At 43.9% G+C, this 16048-nt stretch overlaps 1 non-coding gene and 1 pseudogene across 1 annotated transcript; one reads left to right on the top strand and one right to left on the bottom strand.

Moving 5' to 3' along the window:
- Nucleotides 1-1036: 1036 nt before the first annotated feature.
- TRNAK-CUU (transfer RNA lysine (anticodon CUU)) lies at nt 1037-1110 on the top strand. The gene has a single exon. It is a non-coding gene; the product is annotated as a tRNA-Lys (tRNA).
- A 1626-nt stretch (nt 1111-2736) lies between these two features.
- LOC114585999 (U2 spliceosomal RNA) lies at nt 2737-2891 on the bottom strand (annotated as a pseudogene).
- Nucleotides 2892-16048: the final 13157 nt, after the last annotated feature.

Genomic DNA, 16048 nt, shown 5'->3' with positions numbered 1-16048 from the left:
TCACACCACATGGGGCAGTGGTCAGCAATCCCTGACACACATTTCAGAATCTCCTGCCCTAAAACCCTGTCCTGAAATGACACACAGGCTCTGAACAATTTTATACATACTTCTCGTGTTGCTAAAAATACCATAATCCTATTTCTCCTCATGTTGCTAAATGGATTTAAAAGAAAAAGAGTTTCCTCCCTCGCTCCCAACCTGAGCTAGGTAGATAACTTGCTATTGGCATATTTCTGTGGAAAGGGCAGGGCTGCTATTTAAAGCAACTGAGAATGAGTCACCCCGCCGGAGCGATTAAGCCTTGTGAGTCTGTGCAGGATCAGTTCAGAAGTCATATGTATTGAAGAAGCAAGGAGAGGACCTCCAGACTGCCCCTGTTTGCAGGAGGGATTCGATTGCACACTTCAGGTTTGCACAATTAAAGTTGATCAAAGTTGCCATACTGCAACAGATTAACTAAAAGAAGAAGCCAAATCATTTTGTTTGTTTTTTAAAATTTTTATTAAGTTTTTCTGTTTTGCATTTTTAAATAGTCATTTAAACAACCTTAAAATATCAACGACTTCCCTTCTTCTCTTTCCATGGTTCATTTTGCATACCATAAATTCCTGCAACTAAATCATTCAGTGTTCCATTGTTACATCCATCAAAATGTATTTTCACTGTTGAATTTATCTTAATGCTGCCAACGTTTTCAAATGTACACAATTCCACCCCCCCATATATTCAATAAACATTTTCCAGCCTTCTCTAAACATATGTTCTTCTTGTTCTCTTATTCTGTATGTTAAGCCTGCAAGTTTCAAAATCATTTTGGGAAGTGGCAGATAAGTCCATTGAAAAGTATGGGATGGATGGATGATGAATGGCAAGAAGTAAAAATACCCCAAATGCAAATCAGGAAGAATGTTCACTGACATATAGTCACCCCACAAACAAATAAGAATGAAAGCTCAATATAAACTAGACATAGTCCAACCTCTGTATAAGCTTTGTGCAAGCAAATCAGGAAGAATGCTGGATAAACAGGGAAGCTGGGGTAGCTCAGTTGGTTAGAGCATGAGGCTCTTAATCTCAGGGCCATGGGTTCAAGCCCCATGTTGGGCAAAAGGGGGTGGACTAGATGACCATAATGGTCCCTTCCAACTCTTTGATTCTATGATTTTATGATCTGCAGGAGCCCTAAGAAGCCAAACTACAATTCCCATCATCCTTGACAACTGGTTCTGCTAGCTAGGGATGATGGGAGTTGTAGTCCAGAAACAGCTGGAGACCCAAGTTTGGGAAACCCTGCTCTAACCACTATACCACACTGGCTTACTATTCCCCTTACAGTCTCTGTTTGAAGGGGATGCAAAAACACTGCTGTATAAAGAACTCTTAATCTTCCTTCTGTCGCCAGTTCAACTTGCCATTGCTTGGCATGGGAAGAAATTGAGTCCACATATGCTTGCAGATTGGCACCAGCCAATTTGGCAGGCGGCATTAGTGGGAAAATTGCCTAAGCCCATACACATACACAGAGGTCAAAGAGATGAAGGCAACCTTCATGAAGTCTGGTCCTGCTTTATTTTAGCATGCTAATAACTGAATGCACGACACCCACTTTCCTGTATCGCACAGTTCCTGGTGGAAATATCTCTTTGGCTGATGAGTGGGTCATTTTCCAAAGTCAATGGACAATAAATAATCAGTATTTCTGTCAAAGCACTTGCATTTTGATACTGTAGATTGCATATCGCCTCCTGGTAGTTATAAACAGGGAGAAACTTTGTATTAGGAGACCAAAATAATGAGGCAAGACACAAAGTATGGGGTAATCTAGGGTAAGGTTACCAGATTTTTTTTCAATGAATCCGGGGACACTTTTCATCTTCAATGGATTTTGTATGGGGACTGATTTGTAAATTCGAGGACTGTCCCTGGAAACAGGGACGTCTGGTAACCTTAATCTAGGGCTAATTTATTAAACAATAACTTAGGCGACCACATTTGGGGGGGGGGGGAATGAAAACCATGTAAGGAAATATTCCCAAAGTCTAGCAAGCTACTTGTTGATTGGGTGATTCTACCCTTGAAGGTGTGAGAGTTGACTTTAAGTCCAATTCTTTTCCCCTGCCATGCTCATTCAGGTGAGGATGGAACACTCACCTGTCTGGTTCCATTATTTTACTCTTGTTCATGCATGCCCTTAAAATCTTATTCTTAACAATCCAATTTTTAAACCTTATTCATCTTATTACAAGTGACTTTTGAAAGTTCAACTAATGTAAATAAGTAAAGGTAAAGGTACCCCTGCCCGTACGGGCCAGTCTTGACAGACTCTAGGGTTGTGCGCCCATCTCACTCTATAGGCCGGGGGCCAGCGCTGTCCGCAGACACTTCCGGGTCACGTGGCCAGCGTGACAAGCTGCATCTGGCGAGCCAGCGCAGCACACGGAACGCCGTTTACCTTCCCGCTAGTAAGTGGTCCCTATTTATCTACTTGCACTCGGGGGTGCTTTCGAACTGCTAGGTTGGCAGGCGCTGGGACCGAGCAACGGGAGCGCACCCCACTGCGGGGATTCGAACCGCCGACCTTTCAATCGGCAAGTCCTAGGTGCTGAGGCTTTAACCCACAGCGCCACCCGCGTACCTATACACAAAGCTTGCAAGGTTATGCTTTAAACATTTCTCTTGTTTAAAAGAAAAGAAAAGAAAAAAACCGATGTCCTTTTGGGTTTCAAGTTATCTAATGTGTCTTGCATAGTTCACTAATTTATTTTACCAGTCTTCTTTATCTTCTTTGGTGGTGGCTTCTTCCTTCTATGGGATAGAGGACATATCAGATATTAAACTGATAAAAACAGATACTACACTTGCTCTTAGCCAAAAGGCTGAGAAGCAAATTCCATAGTTCAGCTCTATGAAGGACTATCCCAAACTTTCTAACGTCCCGTTTCACTGCGTGTCCACAAGTTCTAGTAATATGACAGAGGGAGAGGAGGGGAAAAAAATCTCCCTATCCACTTTTTTTCATACAATACATCATTTTATATACCTTTGCCATGCTCCCCATACCCAACTTCTCTCTAAACTTAAAAGCCCCAAATGTTGTAAGGTGGTATACCAGTAGCAATTCTTGAGAAATTAAATATGTGCATATTTGAATAGGATCTGCACACCCCAGAATAACAAGAGCATACAGATGTTGTGACAAAGTTCTTAGCTTCAAAAACTGGTGGTTGTTTTTTTTTAAAAAAATGCATTTCTAAAAGAATTTATCAATGCTTATCTTAGGAGAAAATTCATTAAAATATGCATTTCATTCATTATTTTCTGATTGGATTTATCTGGAAATAGGGCAGGGTAGACTTATAAGTGAACACATACAGTACACAAGCAGGTGCACACTAGTAACATAAGGTTATAGGCAATGCTAGTCCTACTCAGAGTATACCTATTGAAGGTAATGGAAAGGATTGACTCAGGTTCGTTAATGTCAATGGGTCTCCTCTGAGTAGCAATCTGGATAGAACCCAGCTTGATTTAACCAGCCTTACAAAGTTGTGGCGAGGTCAATTCAGAAGAGAGCTGCCTGTACTTTAATCCAGGGATGGTTCCCCCCCTCCACTCTCATGACCATACACATTTCATGAAAAAGAAAAAGTTTCACCTTGCAGAAATCTCATCACAAAATAAAGATTTCCCCCCTCTTTCAAATTTCCCCAGAGATCTTATTGATCTAATTAAAGTTTGTATTGCAAGAGCATCGCCCAGGAGACAAATAAAATACAGTGTTCCCTTACTGAGTGTGCTATTCCTGATTCAGTGTTCCATTAGAATAATCACTCAGCAAAATCTTTATGCTTCTCCCTCCTCTCTGTTCGTCATCTTATAGCTCTTGTTCTGTGTGCAGATTTTGACAAACCCAAGGGACTTGTCAGCTGCCAGGTGGACTGCAGAAAGGATGAGATAGACAGACAATATATAGATAGCTAGATAGCTAGATAGATACAGACAGACATGTAAGATTCTGATTTAGACATGCACCACATTTTCTGATGTTCCTAGCAACTCCACTGATGTCCCACAGAAAATGCTGCATGCTCAAAGAACAGAGGAATAGGAGTAAAATCGACACAATAATTAATTACAGTGGTACCTCGGGTTACAGAGGCTACAAATTACAGACTTTTCAGGTTACAGACTCCGCTAACCCAGAAATAGTACCTCGGGTTAAGAACTTTGCTTCAGGATGAGAACAGAAATAGTGTGGTGGCATCACGGCAGCAGCGGGAGGCCCCATTAGCTAAAGTGGTACCTCAGGTTAAGAACAGTTTCAGGTTAAGAACGGATCTCCAGAATGAATTAAGTTCTTAGCCTAAGGTACCACTGTATTTCCTCTTTGGGCTAACCAAACACAGCAACCAAGATGAATGTACTCACCAGGACTATGCATCAAGGGACACGGGTGGTGCTGCGGTCTAAACCGATGAGCCTATTGGGCTTGCCGATTGGAAGGTTGGCGGTTTGAATCTGCACAACGGGGTGAGCTCCCGTTGCTCTGTCCCAGCTCCTGCCAACCTAGCAGTTCGAAAGCATACCAGTGCAAGTAGATAAATAGGTACCGCTGTGACGGGAAGATAAACGGCATTTCCATGTGCTCTGGTTTCTGTCATGGTGTTCCGTTGAGCCAGAAGCGGTTTAGTCATGCTGGCCACATGACCTGGAAAGCTGTCTGTGGACAAACGCTGGCTCCCTCAGCCTGAAAGCAAGATGAGCGCCACAACCTCATAGTTGCCTTTGACTGGACTTAACTGTCCAGGGGTCCTTTACCTTTACCTTTATGCATCTGTCTCCCCACCCTGATCCGATTTGTGCCCCAGTTTGGTGCTTTGGAGCAGTGTCAGTCCAGCCTGTCTCAAACTGATTCGGTGGGCCTTGCCCTGTGTTTAATTAGAACTTCAATTTTCAATTAAAAATGCAGTTGGAGAGGAGCGCATTTCCTTGCTGCCAGACCACCAACATTTTGACAGCTCCAGATTACTGTGGGTATTCTCAATATGATATGGGGATGCCTCACTCCATCCCAGTTAAATCTTGCAATGACCCAGATCAGTCCTTAAGGAAGTGAGGTCCTGAGCCATGTAAGGCTTTATAGGTCAAAACCAGCACTTTGAATTGGGCCCGGCGACTAATTGGCAGCCAGAACAGGATCTGTGTTAAATGCTCCAACCGCCTTGTTCTGGTGAGCAATCTGGCCGTTGAATTTTGCACCAGCTGAGGTTTCTGAACAGTCTTCAGAGGCAGCCCCACATATAATGTATTGCAGTAATCCAGCAGTGGGAGCCAATGACAGGCAGAGCAAATCAATTCTACAGGAGCAACACTGAGACTCAGGAGGAGGAAGCCAAGAGCCAGTACCAATCCCGGGGCTGGATGTAAGAAAGTAGTCAGATAGGTGGCTGATGGGAGAAGGAGCTTGGTGGGGCAGTGGCTTGCTTTCCCTAATGGAGCCACCTCCACTACACTACTGGCTGTTATAGAATCATAAAATTGTAGAGTTTGAAAGGATCCCAATGGTCATCTAGTCCATGTCACGGTCTGGTCTACGGGCGATCAAAGCCCCAGCTGAGGAAGTGGTGACCGGGGGCAAGATGGCAGGGTGGGAGCAGGAATGAGAGTCCAGAAGCCAGGGGTCTGAGGGTCAGGAAGCAGGGAGTCATGAAGTCAAGGGTCTGAGGTTCGAGAAGGAGTCCAGAAGCCAAGGTCCGAGGGTCAGGAAGCAAGAAGCCAAATGCAGCAAGGCAGGAAACGTGTTGCTGTGGCAAAGAGCCGAAGGGAAATGCTGACCTTATATCCCTTCCTGGCTCTTGCCACCAGTGGCAGCGAGTTACCAAGCGGCTTCATCTGTGCGGTTGTGCCTTGCCTCTCCAGAACAAACTTAGGAAGGCCCCAGTCCTGCAAAGCCCTGCTGGTCACAGGGTCTGGCTCCTGCATGCACTCCTGACAGTCCAACCATCTGCAATGCAGGAATCACAGCTAAAGAATCCAACCTCTGTTTAAAACCCTCCAATGAAGGAGAGTCCACCACCTTCCCAGGTCGTCCTTTCCACTGTCAAACAGCTCTGTCAGAAAGTTCTCCATAATGCTTAGTTGGAATATTACTTCATGTAGTTTGAATCTGTTGATTTCTGTCCTACCCTCTGGAGCAAAGAGAAAATGAGCTTGCTCCATCTTCCATGCGACAGCTCTTCAGATATTCAAAGATGGCCGTCGTGTCAGCCTTCTCTTTTCCAGGCTAAACATGCCCAACTCCCTAAACCTTTCCTCACAGAGCTTGGTTTCCAGACCCTTGATCATATTGGTCGCCCCTTTTTTGCACACATTCCATCTTGTCAACACCCTTCTTAATCTATGGTGCCCAGAACTGGACCCAGGACTCCAGGTGGGAGCCCAACCAAGGCAGAATAGAGTGGTACTATTACATCCCTTGGTAGTTGCTGGGTGACCTTGAGTCCCAGCATTATGAGAGAAGGAGAAACAGGAACTCTCTATCCATTTCCTCTATAAACCTGTGATTACATAGGCTGTGTTTATGGCAAATCCTCTACTGTGTCCCTCACCATTCTCGCAAGCTTCTTCTCCTTTGCCTCACACGGCAGGTCAGCCTTTGTATTCCCTCCGCTTCCTGTGTTAATATTTTGCACAGCGAAGGCTGATTGATATCAATAAGCAGGTAACTGTAAAAATGGCAACTCAGCAGGCCGGATTTCAGGTACGCATGTGGTGATTGCAGTATCTGCTAAGCAAATCTCCAAGAGTAATTGGCAGCTTTGCTACACAAAGTGGGCTATTGTTTTTAAAAGCCACACTGGAGAACATCGGGGACAAAAAGATTGCCGGGGTGAGCAAAGCTGCTCTCCAAACACAGCAGAGGATGAGTGAATGGGGAAGCTGTTCCTTCTTTCCTCCTTTCTCTTTCTTTCCTTCCATCAAATATAGAGAGGTTAACAATGAAAACCACACACAATGCGTCACAATGGAAGCTCAGTGTGTGAGCTTGGGCGTAAATAACCACAGGCAAAGAATTTCATTCAAGTGGAATGAGGTTTCTGAGAGCGCTGATAACTTTAAGTACCTGTGAAGAGAATTGTGTCAGGACTGACTGTGAACTGCTTTCATTGTGTCTTCAGAAACAACAGCAGCACAGCCCTGCTTTTAAACAGATTTGACCAAATCAAACCACATTTATGGTAGCCCTCAAATCATAGGCACCCCATGGCCTGAGTTCATGGGGGGTGGGGAGGCCAATGAGAGGAAGACTGAAAAGACAGTCAAAGCAGATGGGGCGATGGGAGGAAGAGGAACTGGGGGCCTTTTACAAGAGAACAGTGCAGATGTCCAGCAACAGCCATTTGCCCTTCCTCTGGTACACTGGGGGATGGAGAGATGTGAAAAGAGCCAAATTTCTCCCCTGCGTCCAGCATGGAAAATCACTTCTAACAGAACAAGTGTGCTTTTGTAGCAAGCTGCAAACAGGGATCCGATTCTTGCCAGGTAGATGAGGAACAAACAAGCTAGTTTCACATGTTTTTAATATATTGTAACAATGTGCAATATAATATATTGAAAAGGCTAAAATCATGTACTCCGTGTTAGTTGTTGGCTATAACCCATACCATTGCTGTTCGTTATTAAGAAGCCAGTATTGGTGTTAATCTCTATAACCTGCTTTCAATTTGGTGGTGTTACTAGGCAAGAACGAACTGTTGCTTTCTCTTATCTCACGACTCTCACCATCACTCAGGGGGACATATAAGAACCAGCCTCTTCTAACAGCTGACCACCATTCCATATTGAAATGGGTGCTCTAATCTTTATATGATTGCCTTTTCTGTGATAGAAATATGGCTCCGCGTAGGGTATTTATTGTCTGGTTCTCTCCAAAGTATTGACTTTATGTAACAGCTTGATATACATCAAACCCTTTGTAGATTTAATAAACTCTTCTTGGTCTATCCTCTGTTGTAAACACAATGAGATTTATTTTGGCCATCTAAGCACAATTCTCTCCCCCGCCCTTGAAAATATTCTACTTCCAGAGATCAAAATATACAAAAGGGAACATAGATCACTGAATGGCAGCAGAGTGAGCGGGCGGGCAGGCGGGACTATGGAGGAGGTTGTGTTTCTTTCTGTGTCTTTAGAATTTCAGGATATGCTGATGGCTAAATGGATTTGGCAACAGAGTTTGGTCAGTTAGCACAGTACCCAACCAACTTCAGCCAAGCCCCACCTGCCCACCTTCTTACTTAAAAACAGCAGGGTGGTGAAACGGGAAGTGCCGTCTTGCCCTGCCACCTGTGCCACCTGCACCACTATACTGCCACCGGCACCACTTCTCCACCTGCCCTACCAACTCTGTTGCTATCAAAGAAGTGATGCTGGCATTGGCACAAATTTCAGGTGAGATCTTGCACTGTTTCAGAGGTGATTTCGGTTGACAAGGATGCTGATACCGGGACTGCTTCTGTGCCTGCGGCAGAGGTGGCGTGGCAGGCATGGCACCCGTGGGGCTGCCACTGTGGGGGCTTCTGCAGCCTGAGACAACTGCCTCATTCTGCCTAATGGTGGAGCTGGCTTTGACAATCAGTCAGGGAGTGGAATCTCTCTTTCTGTTGTTGTTGTTTAGTGGCCTTAGTCGATTTCGACTCTCCGTGACCCCATGAACCACAGCATTCCTTGGAAACTCTCACTTTCTTCTCAAAGCTTCTCCTTTTTTATGTCCATGGAGTTTTTTTGGCAAAACACTGGAGTGGTTTGCCAGTTCCTTCTCCAGGTGGATCACATTGTCAGGAGCTCGTCCTACACTCGAGTAGGACCCTGGTAGAGATACATGCCTTACTGGCATGTTCTCTCCCTCCTGGTCAATTGTTCGGGAGCTTCAAAAGCTTTCTTCAGCCCGAACATCACAGCAACCGATGCCACAGATATCGGCACACTTAGGGATCTGCAGAGTTTGCGCATCATGCATGACAGAACTCAGCATTTTGGCTAATCTACTTTATTTACATATAAACACACATGGAGCACTGCAACATGGCTCCCTCTCTCTCTAGCATCAGACAGCAAAGAAAAAAAGAACAAAGGACAATAGTCCCACTTCACGGAACACAGTAACACAAACATCCTGTCTCCATCACTTCCCACTCTGTGGAGTCAAAACATATACTGTCACGTGAAAGACAACAATCCCATGACTGCAACCATGGAGCAGGAATTCTAATACACGTTTAGTCTAAACTCTCAGCTATGACCTGTCCATCTTGGGTGGCCCTGCGTGGCATAGATCACAGCTTCTCTGAGTTTTTCAAGCCCCTTCGCCACAACAAGGCAGTGATCCATGAAGGGGTCTCTTTCCATATTCACCCTCAGTTCCACCCCTGGAACAAGCCAATGGATTCCTCTTCCAAGGAGGAGTCGGGGTGTGTCAAACTCCCCCCTCCTGCACATAAGTGTGGGAGAAGCATTACCCTAGTTTGAAAACAGGATGCATTTGTGAAACAGCTACGGTTGAGAATGTAGCCCTGCGTCATCCTGCGTCATTACATCTTCTTGACCTTTCTCAGTTATTTTTGTTGCTGTCTCTAAATTACCACAAACACAGGTGCCAGCTTGGAGCAACCTTCGTTTCCAGGAAGTTCTCATTTTTCTCTCTTAATAAACAAAAGGGTCATAACTGGACAGACTGGAGTGGGTTCATTTTAATAGTCCTTCCCATGGGAAGCCAATGTGGTACCAGAATAAAGCTCACCATCAGTGGAACTTCTAAGGCATTGGGGAGAGGGGCGTGAATTTGCAGAAACGTGAACGATGTCTTGCAAAGGAGCCAATCTTTACAGTTCAAAATCAAATGTTATCAGTGTGGGATAAATCAGCCTCATAAAACTAACTCGGCATTTATATACTTTAGGACAATGGGCCATCAGTTGTCTAGGACTACAGTAAAATTCATTGAATAATATGTGTGAACAGTGGTACCATCAAGCCATGTATTGGGGGCAAAATTATCAAGGCCCTACTCAGTAGAATAACATACCCTTCAAGTGTCCCAGTTTTCCCAGGACATCCTGGAATTACAGAAGCCATCCCAGCTTCTGATTTGATCCCCAAATGTCCTGTTTACTCTCTCCAATGCCAACGCTGCTGAGCTCAGGGAGGATGAGCTGTTGCTTACAGCCAATGCTGTTGTTTGTAATGGTGCCACACACTTGTGCGATTCAGCTGGCTCACATGAGAGCACAGTGCCAAAAAAAATGTGTCCCAATTTTTATCAGCAGAATGTTGGAGGGTATGGAATAAGCAGGAAAACCCCCAAATGCAGTAGGTTTAGCTTGCCCAACCCACAGTGATTCAGGGCTGTCTCCATTTGACTTAGACAAAGCCTTGATCTTCAGGAATAGTGCCAATTCAGCTGAATCTGGTGCACAATCCTAGTTGTTACAAAGATGTTGGAAATTAACACAGAATCTCAATAAATTTCTACCCAGAAGTCTCATCCCATTGAGTTCAATAGGACTTATTTCCAGGTAAATGGGTCTAGTATTGCAGCCTAGGTCCTTTGCTTTGTCTCTTGTGCAGACTTCCACAGCCTTCTATCCCCCAACCTTAAGATATCATACCTATGCAATAACCTCATTTCTACCTTAACTAAAATATGGTTCCTCCTTCCCTTCCTTCACCTCCTTTGAGTCCCCCACTACCCAACCCGGATTCAACCAACAATATCACTACTGACAAAGAACATCATTTAATTCCTTGCCTCTGTAAAACACTTTCTAAATTAGGATCTGACATTCAGATTGATTGCAAAGACATGAGGGCACCATAAACTGATGCATGGCAATCCCATTGTGTTGACAGACCATGTCAGCTGTGTGCCCTGGATGAGAAATGATCTATCTCCTCCAAGCTGTGAATTAATTCTCCTGATGATTTACTCAATTAGAAAGGAAGAATGAAGGTGAGGGGCGAGTAATTTTAGGAGGGTGGTCTATTTCCCAGGAAATGGATTTTTTTTTATGAATTAATGTAGCAATGATGATTACCATTGCAAGGTGACTTATACAAGCACTTATACAAACTCCTCATGGAACTCAAGGCTCACCCAGAGGTGCAGTTTGCAAAAGGTTTCTATTGGAATTGCTGAGCACTCATTCTTTCGTTATGTTTTGTTTGACTACAACAATCCATGATGCATGCGTAGTGGTGAGCTAATGACTCTTGACTAGTTTCAGAATCAGCTTGCTAGGTACAAGCTTTCCCAGTAAGCATTCAATAACAAAAAGCAGCCTCTCGCTTTCCCCCTACACTATATAGATAGAGTCTGTTTGATAAGAGTTCTGTGCTATTTTGAAACATTGGGACAAGTGCAGTGATTATGGGTTATGAATGTGCATTCATGTATTTCCTTCTGTCAACTTCACATGGGACAAAGGGATGTAAGAAGCTATTGATTGTTTTTCGTCCGTGCGTTTGCCACATGCAGCATTGTGTCTGTTCAATTGCAGTTCACCTTCCACCAAAAACGATGTTATTCTCATTGTCCTCCGCAGCAAAATTATGTAGCTTGCATAATTTATGCAACGAGTTATGTGAATGCTGTCGTTTCACCCCATTTGTTCAATGGAAAGGAGCACAGATGCCATTGATTATGTCTCTTTTGCAGACGGAAAGCAACAACAGTGAATACCAATTGAATTCACGGGATTGATTTCCGTCCAAGACGTGGGATTAGAAAGTGAACACTGGCAATTTCGACTTCCATTTTCATTGGAATTCCCCAACAGGTTTTTGCAAAGGTAGAGAGGTGTGTGCGTGTGCTTTAGTGTTAATATTTACTAGTGTGATTGACAAGCAGTAGGTGGCAGTGCTTGCCACAACACCTTAAAATCTGTCTTTATGGTGACTGGCTTTTGATAGCTTCGAAAGGAAAACAATATATAGAAGCTTGCAGTCAGAATGTTGGCTGGTTCCAATCAACAGGTGAAATTCACAACACACACACACCTGACCCACCTCCCTAGGTCTCCTTATGGTTTTCAGCTCATACAGCTTGAGGAGCAGCTGAAGGAAGAGGAGAGAACAGAGGGTGAAGTAAGAGCTGCGTGTGGAGGAAGGCAGAGATGAGGCAGGCTGTTGAAGAAGCCAGGGGGCCTCTCCCTCCTGTTGTCACCAGCTCCACTCCACACTGATCTCCTAGGACCCATAGAGGTATGAAGAGGGCAGAGCAGAGACAGACAAGGCGTCAGAGTCTGAAATTGCTTGGGAAGGACCCAGGGGTTTAAGAGAGCGATGGGAAGGCTGGGACCTTCAGTCCTCACAACTGCCTCATTGGGGCAAGATCTACTGGGAATTGTTGCTGAGCTCTCTAGGCCTGGGCTTTTTGGTTGACCTGAATGAACTTCACTGACACCTCTTTAAAAAATATCATTTGGTTTTTCAGCTTAAAATTCTACAGTGATATATCAAACATAAATCATTAAAACAAGATTCCAAGGAATCTCCCGGACTTCCATCCTCCCTTATGTGGGTCCTATTATTAATCAGTTCCTTCCACATCTTTTATGATAACCCTTTACCTCTTCCATTGTGTCCAGAATTCAACCTTAAACTACAAGTGATCTTCCAATCCTACTAATGATTTTAACTGTTTACAATGGTCTTGAAGATAAGTTATAAATTCCCCCCATTCCTTGTTAAAAGTTTTGTCTTCCTGATTTCTGCCTCTTCCGGTCATTTTAGCCATTTCAGCATAGTCCATTAACTTCATCTGCCATTCTTCTCTGGTAGGAACTTTATCCTCTCTCCATCTCTGGGCCAGAAACATCCATGCAGCCATGGTCACATACATAAATAGTCTTTTCTGCTACTTTTAAATAGTCTTTTCTGCTAGAATTCCAAAAAGGAAGGCTTCAGGCTTTTTAACAAAGGATATTTTAAACATTTCCCCCCCCCCCCAACCCATTATACAGTGGTACCTTGGGTTACAGACGCTTAAGGCTACAGACGCTTCAGGTTACAGACTCTGCTATCCCAGAAATATTACCTCAGGTTAAGAACTTTGCTTCAGGATGAGAACAGAAATCGCACGGCGGCAGCGGGAGGCCCCATTAGCTAAAGTGCTACCTCAGGTTAAGAACAGTTTCAGGTTAAGAACGGACCTCCAGAACAAATTAAGTTCTTAACCCGAGGTACCTCTGTATATCATAACTTCACTGACACCTTTTGAGTTACTGCTCCCAGCACCCACCTTGACACCAGTTGAGGCAGTTAAATCCTTGGACTGGGAGGTACCTGCCTCATCCAGCTTCTGTCCCCATGTCTCAGCTGCTCCATTTCAGCATCCTGTTTCCCTTCCTCATCTGCCCCAGACAGGCATTCTGCTCTTGAGACTGGCGACAGACACCTCAGGACTCCTGACAGAATGCCCTTCTGTCTGAAGTTGGTGCACCAATAATAACAACCCTCTTAAAAACACCATCTTATGCAGTGACCTAAGATGACCTACTCTAAAAGCCAGCCGTCTCTCACACACATCACATCAACCAGTCTTGCGCATTCTAGAAGGAAGCTGTTTACGGCCGGGACAAATAAACAAATAAATATGATCTGAGTTCCACCCAGCTTGTCTTCTCCCTAGCCCAGTGAATTGCATGCATCTAAATGCAGAACAATGATTTATATGTAAAACAGCCACTAAATCCTTATACTCCTAAGCACAACTGATTCTTCTAATGCCTCGGCCCTTTTTGGATGCTAGCCACGCTCTCCTGTTCTAATAAGGAAAGAAACAAAAAAACACCCCCAAAGCCAAGAAGGAACTGCCTGCCAGAGTTAATATAAGCTTGATGGTTGCAGGATCAGTCTTAGTGAGAGAAATGCGTTCAGCAACGCTTTACTTGCAATTTTCTTTTTCTTGTAGCAAATGAGAGGTGGCCCCTCTTTATTCAAATGCTGGGGGTGGAGAGAGAGTTGGGAGTGAATAATGGAACAAAACATGAAAGGGCATTGCTAGCTTTCTGCCTTTTGACAAAAATGTAAGCTTGCCAGAATGAAATGAAAGTTTAGTGGGAAGTTGCCTTGAGTCCTTGTCAGGGAAACAGGCAGTAGATGATGATGATGATGATGATGATGATGATGATGATGATGATGATGGAAACTGAGAATGACCAGGAACATACCAGAGAGCAAACCCTATTGAACTCAGTGGGACTTAATTGCAGTGTAAGGCTGCCCAGTCTTGACCCAGTTACACGGAAGTAAGCTCCATTGAATACAGTGGGGCTTCCTTCTGATTAGACAGTGCAAAGCCCCATTTACAATAAACAATCCATGCATTTCCTTCAAAATGGCTTGCTGAAGAGGCATTGCAATTAGAGAATTTTAAATGGATTGGTGATATTTTCCTTCAAAATTATAGGAAGGGCTTCATATGCCAGCTTCAAAATTTCCTTCATTTGCTGAAGGTATTTCATTTTCAGGGTAAGCAAGCCTCCATTTCCACACCTACACACGCCTTTTCTAATTGTTCTCCAAGACATGGAGAAAAAGGGGAAAGCGGGACATCCCAGGATCAACCCAGGGACAGCTTCTGCAGGGTTGCCCAGATGCCGTTTTTGACGGACGAATCCCGGCTATGTCAGGGAAATTCAGGATGTGAGGCAGCCCTAGCTTATGTAATTCTGGGACTGTCCCTGGAAAATAAGGAAACTTGGAGAGTACAGTGGTACCTCGGGTTATGAACTTAATTTGTTCTGAAAGTCCGTTCTTAACCTGAAACTGTTCTTAACCTGAGGTACCACTTTAGCTAATGGGGTCTCCTGCTGCCGCCACACCGCTGCCCCACGATTTCTGTTCTCATCCTGAAGCAAAGTTCTTAACCCGAGGTACTATTTCCGGGTTAGTGGAGTCTGTAACCTGAAGTGTCTGTAACCTGAGGTACCACTGTATGCTGGTGCTCAACCACCCACCCTACTCATGGGACCACTAGGAAGTGTACAGTATGTCCTGAAAGACCATGTTCACTCCCCCCCCCAAAAAAAGCTTAGCACGAGAATACATTCAGCCCCACCAAGACAAGTACATATATTTCTCCTTTTCTCCCTTAGCTTGTTAACAGTAGGCAGCAAGACAGTATCCTTACTATGCTACAAAGAGTCCCGGAAGATGCAGGTGGACCTGAGCATGCCCTGGCTCCTGAACTGTGCTCTGGTTGCTAAGGAAACTGGATTTGTAGAACAGGGCTGGAGCATGTATGTGTTGCTTTTCACACTGAACCACCCGAAGCAAACTTGTAGAGGATAACGTTACCACAAAATAAAGACAGAAGATAGAGGTTTCCGCAGAAGCTTCCACCAGCTGATTTCTTTGGGTCTCCTCCGTTGTTTGGTGTCCTTTCATTTGTGGACTTTGTTGAGAGTGTGCCACAAGCCCACTTTCCCCTCAGTTTTCCTTCGTGACTTCTTCCTTTGCATTCCCGGATTAATTTAGCTTTATTCAATTTTCAGTGCAAACAAAGATGCATGTTTATATTGAGATAATTGAGGGAGAGAGAAAGATTCATAAATACAGATATACCTAAAAGAAGTAAATAAAAAAAGTTCACCAGTGTGAGAAAAAGGAAGCAGACCAAAAAAAAAGTTTTTTAAAAGATTTTTTTTTAAAAAGTGGGGGGAGGCTATTATCTGAAATTCACCAAACAGGAAATGAGCAGTGAAATGTTATAAATCAACACATTTATTTTTTTCTTATTCCTATGCAGATATATACAAGAAAAACAGCATCTAGTGCTCCTTAAATAATCAGTATCACCCAAAATGTATTTTGCATTCCAAATAGATGGATGCCTAGCTGGAGCAGTCTGAATTTTAATTGCATCATTTATATATGTTGCCAAACATTTGAGAAATTGTCCGTTTTATTTGCACCCCACCTAACTGTATTTTGCATGTCAACTTTTCAAATGTTAATATAAAACACGCCAGGCCTCTTTGCCAGT

Source organism: Podarcis muralis, chromosome 15 (genome assembly GCF_964188315.1).
Source record: "Podarcis muralis chromosome 15, rPodMur119.hap1.1, whole genome shotgun sequence".
Taxonomy (NCBI): domain Eukaryota; kingdom Metazoa; phylum Chordata; class Lepidosauria; order Squamata; family Lacertidae; genus Podarcis; species Podarcis muralis.
This window is presented reverse-complemented; position numbering and strand designations above follow the sequence as displayed.